Source organism: Lichenostomus cassidix, chromosome 2 (genome assembly GCF_008360975.1).
Source record: "Lichenostomus cassidix isolate B80296 chromosome 2, HeHo_3.0, whole genome shotgun sequence".
Taxonomy (NCBI): Eukaryota; Metazoa; Chordata; class Aves; order Passeriformes; family Meliphagidae; genus Lichenostomus; species Lichenostomus cassidix.
Genome location: NC_139482.1, coordinates 2457804 through 2470205, shown reverse-complemented (window position 1 = coordinate 2470205; position 12402 = coordinate 2457804).

The following is a 12402-nucleotide window of genomic DNA, read 5'->3' as shown; positions in this document are numbered from 1 at the left end:
AGAAGGGGTCATTAACTTGGGATTAATTGATATTTCTGCCATGTATCTGTCCTTGCAAGAATGGGGTGAAGCCCAAGGAAAGTGATGTCCTGTACCTCAAGGATGGCCTGACATTGCACCTGGAATTTTGTGTGCAAGAAAAATTGAGGGCTGGAGAGTGTCCAGGGAAAGGAACAGAGCTGGGAAGGGTCTGGAGCACCAGGAGAGGCTGAGGGAGCTGGGAAAGGAGTTCAGCCTGGAGCAAAGGAGGCTCAGGGGGACCTTGTGGCTCTGCACAACTCCTGACAGGAGGGGACAGCCAGGGGGTCAGGCTGTGCTCCAGGGGACAGGGACAGGAGGAGAGGGAATGGCCTCAGGCTGGGCCAGGGGAGGTTTAGTTTGGATATCAGGGAAAATTTCTTCATAGAAAGGGTTTTGAGGCATTGGAAGGGGCTGCCCAGGGCAGTGTAGAGTCACCATCCCTGGAAGTGTTCAAAAAACATGGGGATGTGGGGACAGGGTTTAGTGGTGAAAACTGTTGGGGTGATGGTTGGACTTGATCTCTGAGCTCCTTTCCAGCCTTAGGGATTCTGTGATTCTGACACTGAGAGTTCTGAGCTCAGCACAGCTTGTGAACACTTGCAGCTCCCACCCTGCCATTATGTCCCAGCACTGGCCTCAGGCTGCAAAATTCCTTAATTAATTCCTCCATTCAGACAGGAAGGGCTGCCCTCCCTCTTGGGGTTTCTTTCTCTTCCAGCTCCTGGTGCACCCTGTGAGAGAGGGTAAGGAAGATCCTTCCCCTCTCCTTGCCTTGGCCACCCACTCGGGCAGCATCCACATGGCTTTACCCCAGTGAATTCTGGCAAATGAAAAAGCTTGAGGAGGTTCAGGAAGGTCCTCGAGAATGGGAGAGAGCAAGGATTGATGCATTTCCAGGAGAAACACCTGGCTCTTGGGAACGTGAGGTGAGTCAATCACCAGAGGTTCTGGGGTCTTCAGAAGTGTGTCTGAGAAAGAATGAAAGAACAAACCCATTCCACTGAGAGGGATGCATATTTGGCATAAAGTTGTTTTGTTTTTTTTAAAGTCTGTGTAGCAATGTCAATTTTATATATTTATACCCACTGTCACTTCCCTTCCCTGATTCCCAGTGTCTCCCCTGAAGGGACCAATCAGTCCCTGTTGTGTCCCACGATCAGAGCTGCCCAGGGGCTCCCTGTGAGCTGCTGGTGTCACCAGGCATCACTGGCACAGAGCAGCTGCTGCTCTGCAAGTGGCATCACTGTGGCACCAAGAGAGGGCTGAGAGTTTGGGTTGTTCAGCCTGGAGGAGAGAAACCCCAGGGTGACCTCATTGTGGCCTCACAGTGCCTGAAGGGAGCTGGCAAGGAAGATGGAGAGAGATGATTTCCAAGGGCCTGGAGTGGCTGGAGAAAGGGGGAATGGCTTCACACTGAGAGAGAGTAGGTTTAGAGTGGATATTAGGAATAAATTCTTCCCTGTGAGGGTGGTGAGGCCCTGGCACAGCTGCCCAGAGAAGCTGTGGCTGCCCCTGGATCCCTGCAAGTGTCCAAGGCCAGGCTGGACAGGGCTTGGAGCAACCTGGGACAGTGGAAGTTATCCCTGTTCACGGCACAGAATGGAGCTGGATTATCTCTAAGTTCCCTTCCAACCCAAACTGCTCTGATTCTGTGATAATTTTAAGAACCATGTTAGGAATTTCATATTCCACATAGACCTACAGGTTCTTCACCTCTGGCTAAATAGGAATCACCCTCAGCCCAGGGACTCTTTTCCCTGGGCCTTACCTCTTCCTTCTCCAAAGAACAGATCTTTCCCTTGTGACAAAAATTTTTCATTTTAAGCAGTAAAAAAACCCATGAGAGAGGGAGGATATCAAATACTCAGTGTTCTCACCTGTGGGAAGAAGGGCTGGTGAGTGGGAGCCTTTCCTAGGACTTTGAGGTGGATGTTGGTTCCTCTGTGCCACCAAGTATCATCTGGGACAGTTCCCTGCTCCTGAGAGCTCATGAGTTGCTGTGAAGATGTGAAGATGTGATTCCCTACTGGGCCTGGCAGGATTGGTTATTGCAGAAGTGAGATCTGTCTAAGGAAGATCTGGTCAACAGCAGGGAATCTGGGAACATGAACTCACACCATCCCAAACCCAGGCTGCCTTGTTGTGCCTCTGGTGTGATTTTTGATTTCATGGCTGTAGCAATGCACCTCTCTTCTTGCCATTAAACCAGGAGGGAAAACAAAGAAAAAAAATTCTGTTTTATGAAAATCACTCTCTGTAACAAAAACCACATATTGGTGGAGAAATGCAGCTTTAGCAATGGATTTCCTACTGACTTTCTGCAGGAAGCTGCATAGATTCCACGTTCATCTTTCATTTCCATGAATAGCTCTGAACTGACACCTTTCACAAGGAGTTTGTGCCAGAGAACATGGCAAAAAGGGACCTTTTCAGCTCTGCACAGTTTCTTCCTGTACAAAGTCAGGATCAACTCCAGCTGTATAAATCACAGCAGTTCTTTTCCAACCAATCTGCAGAAAATTTTCAGGGCTGATACTGAGCAGCTGAATTGCCAAACCCAAAATTGCCTGCACTCAATAAAAAAAACCAGACAAAAAACCAAACCAAAACAAAAACCCCCACATTTTTTTCTGTTGTCTAAATTAAAGCTCCTTTTCTGTTGCATAAGCCCATCACTGCTGGTCACAGAGAGGAAGAGAATGACCTTTTTCCTTCTAATAAAATCACAGGATCACAGAATGGTTTGGGTTGGAAGGACCTTAAAGATAATTTCATTTCACCCCCTGCCACAGGCAGGGACATCTTCCACTATCCCAGGTTGCTCCAAGCCCTGTCCAACCTGGCCTTGGACATTTCCAGGGATCCAGGGGCAGCCACAGCTGCTCTGGGAATTCTATTCCAACCCCTCAGCACCCTCACAGGGAAGAATTCTTTTCCAATATCCCATCCAAACCTTCCCTCTGGCAGTGTGAATCCATTCCCCCTTGTCCTGTCACTCCAGGCCTTTGCAAATGTTTAAGTAGAAGGGAAAAGACCACTTTAAATATCTGTAAAAGGTCTGAAGTAGTGAGGTAGCTTTTGCCCAAACCTGGTCTCCTCTGCAATAAATATCTCCAAGTCTGTTGATTATTTTGAGGGGGTTTTAGAGTGCGGTGAGTCTTTGATTTTTTTTTCCAACTTCTGTGATTGACCAACTCCTGGACTCCACCAGCAGCCCTCAAATCCCCATATCCACGTGGACAACACACTCCAGGCGAGGATTCTCAGAGCCTGCAGAATCTGGTCTAAATCACCACTCCACGTGTCCTGCAGGCAACATTCACCTCCCCTTGCCTGTGGTTTGCTGCTTTTCCCTCAGAATGAGGAGGGCTGCTCATCCCAGGCAGGGATGTGACACTTCTGCCTCATCCCTGCTCCCCCATTCCCTTCCCAGGCTGTGCTCTGCAGCACAACTCCTCTTACACAAGCAGCATTTTCCCTTTGTTTCTCCTAAATTGCAGACTTTATTTTTTTTTTTTCCAGGCTAATTCTCTACTACGTCAAGATTGTTTTGAAGTTCCAGCCCATCCTCCAAAGCGCTTCGAGTCCCTCCCGGCTTGCTATCATTTGCAGCTGTAAGAAGCAAATTTTCTATTCATGCAAGTAATTATTAAAAAAATATTTTGAGCAGTACCAGGCCTGGGACAGATCCCCAGGGAGTCCCAGGCTGTGTATCTCTTCGCTTTCCCGGCGGATCATAAATAACTCCTCCAAGCAATGTTCTCTCCTTCCAGCACTGCTTTCCTTCGCCTTCGTGTCATCTGTCCCTGCCATCTTCCCTCTTCCAGCTGTGCTGGAGCTGCAGGGATGTGAGCAGGAGCTGGCTGGAGTCTTAATTTAATTTCAACCTCAGCTCATCTGACTGCAGCTTCTGGATTTGGATTTTACAAAGCCGTGGCTGAAGGTGCCCATGGCTTGTTTGCCATATCTGCCCCTGGAGTTTGTGTTTCTAAACCCCCCTGTAAATTTATCTTGGAAAAACTGAGCTCTCCACCCTAAGACACTTCTTTCAGGCCTTCACTTCACTGCTGTGTCTTTAGGATCATAGAATCATGGAATAGCTTGGGTTGGAAGGGACCCTGAAAGGTCATCTACTCCACCCCCCTGCCATGGGCAGGGAACCTTCTCTGCTGAATATATCAGCACAAGTACCAGCAGTTAATGGAGGGTTTTAGCACTAACATAAATCAGACTATTTCTCTGTGATCTTCATCCTGGATTTTTCTTGTTTTGATTTTTTTTTTGTTTGTTTGGTTTTTTTTTTGTGGCATTATTTAACATGGCTTAGGCAGGGGAGGAAAATTCACTGGATATTTCCTATTTATGACTGTTTACTGAGTAAGATGGTTTCTTGTCTTTCACGTTACCAATTTTATAGAACCTCAGAATGGTTTGGGTTGGAAGTGACTTTAAATATCATCTCATTCCACCCCCTGCCATTTCAGGGACACCTTCCACTATCCCAGGTTGCTCCAAGCCCTGTCCAGCTTGGCCTTGGACACTGCCAGGGACCCAGGGGCCTCAGCTTCTCTGGATACTCTGGTTATGATGGAAAACTCCCTGTGGATTCCAGGGATCTAAAAGCCAGAGGGGAGAGAAGGGGCTGTAGAAGTATTATAGTTCATACATATCTGCTTTGCAATTCCAGCATTTCCCCAGCAGTCTTAAAAATTAGGATTATCCAAAGGAAAAAAATAAGAATCTATTTCATCCTTAAAAAATAAAAAGACAGGACTGATATGGGGGGTTTGAAAGGTGGGACTTCACTTTGCAGTGCTGCATCCCTGAACAGAAACTCCTATTTGGGGCAAAGTTCCCCCTACTCCCTGGAGACTCTCTCGAATATAAATGCATCTCCGGGTATTTCCTGTAATTCTCGATAATTATTTCAATCAAGGTATCAATTTATAACTTCCTGACTAATGAAAAGCTGCTTCTTACCGCATTCTCCTTTGATATGCAAAGCTGCCTTTGAGCTGCCAGCCCCGTGCTGGGCAGACCGTGCAGATCCACACCTGGCAAACCCAGGGGTGACACCAACGCCCTTCGGAGCTGTCAGGGAAATTCCACCCTTAGCTTTGCACGAAGGAACTGCTTAATGCACATTTGGGCTCTGCATGGGATGAGGGATGAAGTTTATTGCTCCTAATTGAGGAAGTCTGGGGGTGAGGAGCAGTGATCCAAGTGTGTCTCGCTGGATTTGGGAGTCTGGTCCAGTAACTGCCCTGGTTTTCTGTGGGTTTATCAAACCTATTGGTCTTTTCCAGCAGGAAAAGGAGGTAACACTCCAAAACCAGTTTTGGAGCAATCTGATCTAGTGGAAAGAGGTGGAATGAGATGATATTTAAGGTTCCTTCCGACCCAAACTGTTCTGGGATTCTATGACCTGCTCTCATTTGGTCAATAATCTTGCATTTAATGACCTCATCACCTTCAGGATTTGCTGCCCCTGGTTCACAAGCTGCCAAGAGCTTTCCCTTCTCCAGGCTGAACCATCCTGAGCTGCCATCTCACATTGAAAAGCAGCTGCCTCATCCCACTGGTCATTTAATTGCTCTTTTTTCTTCTCCAACATGCTCTTTCTGCTTCTCCACCATGCTCCCCTTGGAGATCAGCACCACACAGCTATGGAAATGTGGACACATCAGGTTTTCCTGCAGCAGCAAAGTGATGCCTTGAGCACTGGATGTGCTCAGGGAAGGCTGAGAAATAACAATTTCTTGTCTCTTTTCAGCTGCCACCTTGAGCACACCTTGGCCACACGCTGAGGGATTTCTGGGGACAGTCCAAGATCTCAGCTCGTGCTGCCAGTTCAGCCTTGGCATAGCATGAGAATGGTTCAGACTTTTATCCTCCAGATTCTTTTCAAAGCTCATTGGAAACTTTCTTGTCTGCTTTTCCTTTCTTGAGAGCCTTTTGGAGTTTCTTCCCATCAGTGTGGTACTTGATGTCCCCAAAAGTCCTCACCTGCAGAAATGGAGATGTGGGGCTGCTCTTGCTCCTCCAGGGTGTGGAAGAGGATGTTGAAAAACCCTGGACTCGATCTCTGCTGAACCACACCATGGACTCATTGCCATCCTGAGAAATGACCATTGAAACCTCTTGCTTTCTGTCTTTTTCAACAGTTTTCAAGCAACAAAAGGACCTTTTGTCCAAATTAGTTTCTTTAATTGGATTGTGAAAGGCTTTAAAAAAATATGTAAAATCCTGTGGTTTTCCCACCTAGATCATACAATCCGTGTGCTTTATCATGAAAAAGGTTAAATTTTACTGAATTTACTTTTGACCAGTGCCCTGAAAACCACAGGAGTTCAATTTTTCGTGCAGGAAAGCAGTAGCCAGTAATGGCTGGAGAAAGGCCTGGTGGGAGAATAAAAATATTTCTTTCCCCAAAATGTTGAAACTGCCAAGTCAAGTTGTTAATAGAGATTGTTTCTCCAACACAACAGCAGTAAGGACAACTTGGCTTGGGCTGCTTGGCTTGGCTTGGCTTGGCTTGCTTGGTGCATGCAGAGCACAGACCTTGGTCGTAAAACCTGCTCTTAAGTAATGCTCAAAATAAGCTTTTTTCCACCCAAAACGATGACCTGGCTGTGCTCTGCTGTAACTCATCCAAAGGGATGAGCAGAGCCAGCTCCAAAAGCAGGGTCAGGGCAGCTGCTCCATGATCTCCTCCCTTAGAACCCATTTAGGGCATCCATCTGGATCCCTGGAAGTGTTCCAGGTCAGGTTGGACAGGGCTTGGAGCAACCTGGGACAGTGGAAGGTGTTCCTGCCCATGGCAGGGAGTTGGAAATTAATCATCTTTAACAATCTCCCCAAACCCAAACCATTCTGTGATGTGATTCTGCGTTTCTCATTGCAGGTGTTGTGGCAGGGGGTTGGAAATGAATAATCTTTAAGGTTCCTTCCAACCCAAACCATTCCTCAATTCCATGAAAAAAACCCTCAAGGGCTGCAGTTCTAATGAGCCTTGTTGCTAACGAGTCAACATCTGCCAACATCAGCACAGCCAGGGATGCACAGCTCTGAAGCCATGCTGAGGCAGGCAGAGTGAAGAGACAGCACAGCCTCACCTGGCTCCAGTTTTGGCACCCAAGAAGTATTTTTGAAGGCCAACAGCTGGGCTGTGATGGATAGAGCTCCAGGGTGGGCCAGGAACCTGCTGCAGTGTGGGCTTTCCATGGGGGCACAGCCTCCTCCAGGCATCTCCCTGCTCCAGTGTGGGCTCTCCATGGTGGATCTCAGCTCCATGATCTCCATGGGCTGCAGGAGCACAGCTGCTTCTCCATGGGCTGCACCATGGAATCTCAGGAATCTCAACTCCTGCCCCTCCTTGGGCTCTGCAGGGTTGTTCCTCTCACTCTGTCTGCAGCAGTACAGGGATTTTCCCACTTCCCAAATCTGTTTTCCCCAGAGGTGCTGCCACAATCTCTCCTGGGTTTGTCCTTGGTCAGTGACAGGTCCATCCTGGAGGCAGCTGGAATTTGCTCCATTGGACACAGGAAGCTCCCAGCAGCTCCTCACAGCAGCCCCCCCTGTAGCCCCCCACTGCCCAAACCTGCCCACCAAACCCATTGCACTCCTCCAAGCATTTCCTCAATAATGCTTGGATCTTCTCATCACTGTGCTATAACTCAAAGGTTAAGACTTCTTCCTAATATTGGTGTTGCCACAAATAAAATTTAACCTGATGATTACAAAATTGGTAGGAAAAAAAAGTCTAGAATCCAATATGAGCTCCTCTGAGGATTAAAACCTGGCTGCTGCTCGATCCAGAAGATACCTGTGGGTGGATAAATTATTGTGTGCATGAAAAATACAGAAAATACAAATTCACTGGGGTTTTTTATAAGCCAGGGTCTTACTTGTAGCGTGGATTCCCCTCCCTGCCTCAGCCAAGCAGAGGCAAAAAGCTGTTCCTGGTGAGAACACCACCTGCCATGGCATGGAGTGACTTTTGCAGCTCTGGGAGGTGGTGCTTCCCTCTCAGGCAGCGAAATTCCAGGTCAGCCAGGATTTGCAGCAGTGGATGGATGGCCTTGGCACAATCCATCGTGTTTGAGAGTGGAGTAACAACGTCTTCCCTGCTTGGATCACAGCCCTTGCACGGCCCAGGGCAGGATAAACACAGCCACAGGGCAGGATAAACACCAGCACAGCTGCCTGCAGGAAGGGGAGCAGCTCAGGGGGCTTCACCCACCTCCCTCACCCACCCACCGTGATGGGAAGGTGTCACCTGGACCCAGCCAGCCCTGCCTGGATCATCACTTCCCTTTTAAAATTCCTTTTTTTTTCCCCACCCCCTAGTCTGGAGGCAGAAGTGAGAACTCGAAGAGGGAAAAAAAAACAAAATAAAAGGGAAAAAAGGAGAGAAGAATCGGGGTCAACACGAGCAGCAGTATTTCAGTCGTCCTTTGAGAGCTTGTCTATACTCACTGTGGGTGTTCTCCTTGCAAACACTGAGCGGGAGCTCTTTTCCCTTAGTAGGGCAGGATCCCGAGCTCTGCCCTCCTCTCCTGGCCATAAAAGGGCAGTGTTTTCTGCAGGACCCCCGATCCTCGGGAAGCTGACGGGTTTTTGGGAAGGGGCCTGCCCGGCACTGCTTGCTTTGGACCTCGCAACCCTCGTGTTTGTGTTGTTTTGGCTCGTTCTTTTCTTGTGCCTTTTGTTTTGTCTCTCTCCTCCTCCTGCTCCTCTCAGGAGGTTGGAGGGAGAGAGGCCAGAGAGCCTCCAGGAATGTTCTTGCTTCCCCTAGTTTTTATCCTTTCTCTCTCCCTCCCTTGGCCTGATTTGATCCCTTCTTTTCCATGGTCCATCTCATAAAACCAGCTGCTGAGGGAAAACCACTTGCCAAGCCCAGGGTACATCCCTAAAATCCTGACTGTGTCCCCAGCCTCCACCCTGTGTCCCATGGGACTCTGAAGGGCTTTTTCCCTCTGCTCTGCCCAGGCCTGTGGATGCCCTGAGCCCCTCAGGAAGGGTGGACACCACAGAACCTCCTCTCACCATCTCCTGGAGCATCTCTCCATGGGAATTCTGGCCTAGAGGAGATGCTCAGCAGAGCACAGTTGTTCCAGCAGGGAATCCCAGGCAGGCAGAGCCAGCTAGAGGATGTGGCTCTGTCTTGGAATTAATCATTCCAGGTCCACTTGGCTCTTCACAGAATCATTTAGGTTGGACAAGACCCTCAAGATCATCAAGTCCAACCATTACCTGCCAGGCACTGTCACATCCACCACTAAACGTGTCCCCAGCTGTCCCATTGACACTTCTTGAACAGCTCCAGGTTCTTCCATGGTTCCTCACAAAGCCAAAGCTCTCTGAGCTGTTACAGGGCCTCAGCTTTCATCGTCACTGATCCTTGGTGACACCTCCTTTGGAGAAGTCAGAAATTACGGAAATGCAAATTGAAATACCAGGAGTCAGTTAAACCAAGGAAACAGGAACCTCTCCTGGTTTCCCTACACATTTTTCCTGTATTGTTGTGGCTGATCTTTCATTTAAGACCCTCTGTGACCTTGTGGTTGCCACCTCACGGCCTGGGGAGAGGCAAGGAAGAGATAAGGCTACAGGAGATGTCCCTTTCATGGCCACCACGCTGCTGGGAAATGCTGAGGAGGAGACCCAACACTTCTGTGTCAACAAACCTCAGTCCATGTGCTCCTTGTTGCCAGCTTCTCCAGAACTTTGTCTTCCTGGAGAACTTGTTCCCTAACAGTGGCTGGAGTGAACTCTGAACCCTCAGATCCCTCTGTGGACCCTTTCTGTGGTCATTTTCCATGGTCCAGGAGCCTCAGTGAGAAATCCCAGCCTCAGTGAGCAATCCCAGCCCACATGTCCCATCACCCAACACAACAAAGGCCCCAGACCAGGCTGGGTGGGATCTCACCAAACTGGGTGAGGTGGGATTTGCTGGGAGCTTCAGGAAGATGTTTCAGCAAACCCCACACAGCCCTGGGTGTTTTGTCTCATGTTTTGTCTCTCAGGAACATGGCTGTGGTCACTCCTGTCAAATAAAGGGTTTCACCCAAGGGTGTCATTGGTTCTGCCCCTTCCAAGGTTTTTCTTCTCATCTTGGTGGCAACAGCCACTGCAGGAACATCTTCTCCCACATCTGGAAGGAAAAACTGCATCTGGGAAACACCAGATCTCCATGTAAGAGGTGGGCTCAGCTTCTTCCAAGAGCTCCTGGTGAGCCCCCCAGAGTGCCATCAGGGCCTTGACCACCCCAAGACCTTCATGCTTCAGAGCCAAGAGGGCTCCAAGCTCCGGAGTTCCCTCATCCCCTGTGCCACATCCAAGAAAATGCCACAGGGATTTGGGCTCTGGAACAGAGCTTAAATCCCTGTCTCTCACCTCCAGCCTCGTCTCACCCTCAACCCCAGCACTGGCTGCATTTCCAGGAGCTTATGTAGCTTTTTGGAAAAGTTTCCAGGGTAGAAGAGAAGTCAGACGGGCCAAACACTCATCTCACAAAAAGCTTTCAGATAGGGAAGATATTTTGGTGGCACTGGCCAGGAATTTTTTCCTGTGGAGCAGAGCGGGGCTGAGAGCGAGAAAGGGCATTAAAAAAAAAAAATTAACTAAAGCTCTGCAGTGAACCCAGCACAGGCAGGACGTGGCCACGGGGAGGTTATGCAAAGAGCTGCTCACATCTGGAAGAAGTTACTGCACACGGCAACCGGGCTGAGTCTAAACAAGTGCAAGACGTTAGCACATGGATGTCTGCAGCAGGGAGTGGCTCCGGAGGGGATTTGGGAAGGTGGGATGAAGATGGAGCAGCCCAGGGGTTTTGGGAATGCCCCCAGTGCCCCTCAGAGCCGTTGTGCCTCTCTGCCTTTGGGGTGGTGGAGGAGAATCCTCATGGCTGTGGCATTGCCAGAGGTGTCTGCAGGAAGGGTGGGGCAGGGATGGGGCAGGAATGGGGTTTGGAGGTGATCATCATCCCCATGATGGCATCTCCTGGGGCTTCTCCTGCCGAGGGGCAGAGCCTGTCCAGGGTGCCTCCCCAGACACGCTGGAGCTGCTTCAGCTTTGCCCCCTGGGTCCCCAGCAGGAGGATTTTGGGGTCCCCAGCTCCTGGCTGGGGCTGGAGGTGTTGGGATGATCAACCCCACCCTTCACTCAGCAGCAGGGGGAGAGACAAGCAGAGCTGGGGGTGAAATAGTGGAGTTTGTTTTATTTTGGAGGGTGTTGTGTCCCACAGATCTCATCCCAGGCCCCGAGGGGGTTTGGGGACCTCTCTCCTTAAGGGAAATTTCCTTAAACACCATCCCAGTGGGAGATCCCCATTTGTTCTAAACAGTGGCAGAATGTGCCCAAAATCTCTTTCTCTAATAACTGATGTTAGCTCATGGCTTCTCAAATCAGGATTTTATGGCAAAAAAACCCCAAAAAACGTGGGGTCTTTTTATTGGGTTTGGGGAGGGGGTGAGGGGTTGTGTGCCTCAGTTTCACCCCCCCATCGGGGTCCAGAGGATGGACTAAATCTGCCTTAACTAAATCTGCCTTAAACATCCCCCCATTCATCTCCCCATTTCCTCCAAACAGTGGTAGAACACTCCAAAGATCCATTTTTTTAAATAAACCAACCTTATTTCACAACACCCCAAACTGAGGGTTTATGCCCCAAAAAGCCTTGGGATCCTTTTTTTTTTTTTTTGGGTTTAGGGCAGGGGTGAACAGTTGTGTGCCTCAGTTTCCCCAGCCATAGCAGGATCCAGAGGATGCTCCTAACAACCAAATGTGCCTTAAACCCATCCAGTGGGGGATCCTCGTTTCCTCCAAAGATTTGGAGAACACTCCAAAAATCCCATTTTTAAATAAATCAGCTTCATTCCATGACACCCCAAACTGGGGTTTATTACCCCAAAAGGTCTTGGGGACTTTTTATTAGGTTTGGGGGGGAAAGGGCTGTGTGTGCCTCAGTTTCCTTCCCCAGGGGGATCCAGATGATGATCCCAATAACCAAATCTGCATTAAACACATCCAGATGGGTGATCCCCATTTCCTCCAAACAGTGCAAGAATGCTCAAAAAATCCCATTTTTAAAGAAACCAACCTTATTCCATGACACCCCAAATTGAGGTTTTATTACCCCAACGAGCCTTGGGATCTTTTTCCTGGGTTTGGGGAAGGGGGTGAGGAGTTGTGTGCCTCAGTTTCCTTCCCCAGGGGGATCCAGAGGACGATCCCAACATCTAAAGGCACCTTAAACACATCCAGCAGAGAATTCCCATTTCCTCCAAACAGTGCAAGAACACCCCAAAATCCCTTTTTTAAATAAATCAGCCTTATTCCATGATGCCCCAAATTGGGGTTTCATGACCCCAAAAAGTC